Genomic DNA, 2,500 nt, shown 5'->3' with positions numbered 1-2,500 from the left:
AGGCTTGGAAGGACTGGAAGAACGGTGGTAGCAGGGAATTGTACCAATGTGCCAGAAGGGAGGCTAGGCGACAGGTTTATTTAGCCAGAGGGGAAGCAGATAAGGAAAGATTTGCCAATGTTCTGCGCCGTGAGGACCAAAGACTCGAGGTATTTCGTGTTGCAAGACAGTGTAGGAGAGAGAATAGTGATGTTGTAGGGGAGAAATGTGTTCGCATGGATGATGGTACGCTTGCATTAAATGAGGATGCAAAGAAAGAGGTCTGGAGATGCCACTACGATAGATTGCTTAATAAAGAGAATGAATGGGAGAAAGAGAGCCTGCCTTATGTCGACCCAATAGAGGGACCAGCTATCCGAGTTGATAGTACCAGGGTAGATAAAGCAATTAAGAGTATGAAGACCGGGAAAGCCCCCGGCCCATCAGGAATCACTGCAGAGATGCTCAAAATATCTGGCAGTGTTGGCTATAGCCTAGTCACCCGTATTACGAACCAGGTGATACACGAAGGAGTCATACCCTATGACTGGTGTAGCAGCATCATAGTCAACTGCTACAAAGGTAAAGGGGACGCTTTAGATACAAATAATTACAGAGGCATCAAGCTGTTAGATCAGGTTATGAAAGTTACAGAGAGGGTCATAGCCCAACTAATTAGGGAGCGAATCAATTTAGATGAGATGCAGTTTGGGTTCGTGCCAGGTAAAAGCACTACTGATGCCTTATTTCTAGTGAGACAGTTGCAAGAGAAATACCTAGCTAAGGATAAACCTCTGTACCTGGCTTTCGTTGACATGGAGAAAGCCTTTGACAGGGTCCCCCGATCCCTTATCTGGTGGTCAATGAGGAAACTTGGGATAGAAGAATGGTTAGTGAGAGCTGTGCGAGCCATGTACAGAGATGCTGCCAGTAAGGTGAGGGTTGGAAATGAGTACAGCAATGAATTCCGGGTAGAGGTAGGGGTCCACCAAGGTTCCGTCCTCAGCCCCCTATTATTTACCATAGTCCTCCAGGCAATCACAGAGGAGTTCAAGACAGGTTGTCCCTGGGAGCTCCTCTATGCTGATGACCTTGCCCTAATTGCGGAGTCACTATCAGAACTAGAGGAGAAGTTTCAGGTGTGGAAGCAAGGTCTAGAATTGAAGGGCCTTAGAGTCAACCTAGCTAAAACCAAAATCCTAATAAGTAGGAAGGTAGATAAAACACAAACCCCTTCAGGTAGATGGCCCTGCTCAGTATGTAGAAAAGGAGTAGGTAGTAACTCTATAAGATGTACCCGGTGCAAGCTATGGACACATAAGAGGTGCAGCAACATCAAAGGCAGGTTAACTAGCAAGTTAGTTTTTGTTTGTGGCAGATGTTCAGGTGCAATAAAGACTGCAAACAAACAGGAAACAACTTCTATCTCATTCCAGGGTGAAAAACTAGAGGTAGTCGATAGCTTCCGCTATCTGGGCGACCAAGTTAGTAGTGGGGGTGGGTGCGCTGAAAGTGTAGCTGCTAGAATAAGAATAGCCTGGGCAAAGTTTAGAGAGCTCTTACCCCTGCTGGCGACAAAGGGACTCTCACTCAGAGTAAAAGGCAGACTGTATGACGCATGCGTACGAACAACCATGCTACATGGCAGTGAAACATGGGCTGTAACTGCTGAGGACATACGTAAGCTCGCAAGGAATGAAGCCAGTATGCTCCGTTGGATGTGTAATGTCAATGTGAATACCCGTCAGAGTGTAAGTATCTTGAGAGAAAAGCTGAACATTAGAAGCATCAGTTGTGGCGTGCAAGAGAGACGATTGCGCTGGTATGGACATGTGGTGAGAATGGAGGAGGATAGCTGCGTGAAAAAGTGCCACACCCTAACAGTTGAGGGAACCCGTGGAAGAGGTAGGCCCAGGAAGACCTGGGCTGAGGTGGTGAGGCAAGACCTTCGTACATTGGGCCTCACCGAGGCGATGACTACGGACCGAGACCTTTGGAAATGGGCTGTGCGTGAGAAGACCCGGCAAGCCAAGTAAGATCGTTGCCAGTGCCCCTGGACTGGTTCTTGTGCGGTTGGCACATGAGATGCACCATTTTGAGCGTGGCCGTTGCCAGTACCCCGCCTGACTGGCTCCTGTAGGATTTTCGAGCGAGATCGTTGCCAGTGCCCCTGGACTGGCTGGTGCGGGTGGCACATAAAAGACACCATTTCGAGCGTGGCCGTTTTCGTGCGGGTGACACGTAAAAGCACCCACTACACTCTCTGAGTGGTTGGCGTTAGGAAGGGCATCCAGCTGTAGAAACTCTGCCAAATCAGACTGGAGCCTGGTGTTGCCATCCGGTTTCACCAGTCCTCAGTCAAATCGTCCAACCCATGCTAGCATGGAAAGCGGACGTTAAAACGATGATGATGATGATGATGATATATATATGTGTATATATATTTGTATATATATATATATATGTATATATATATGTGTGTATATATATATATATATATGTGTGTATATATAATATATAT

Source organism: Octopus bimaculoides, chromosome 26 (assembly GCF_046866305.1).
Source record: "Octopus bimaculoides isolate indiv1 chromosome 26, ASM4686630v1, whole genome shotgun sequence".
NCBI lineage: Eukaryota > Metazoa > Mollusca > Cephalopoda > Octopoda > Octopodidae > Octopus > Octopus bimaculoides.
The sequence above is the reverse complement of the archived record's forward strand: the minus strand, read 5'-3'. Positions refer to the sequence as shown.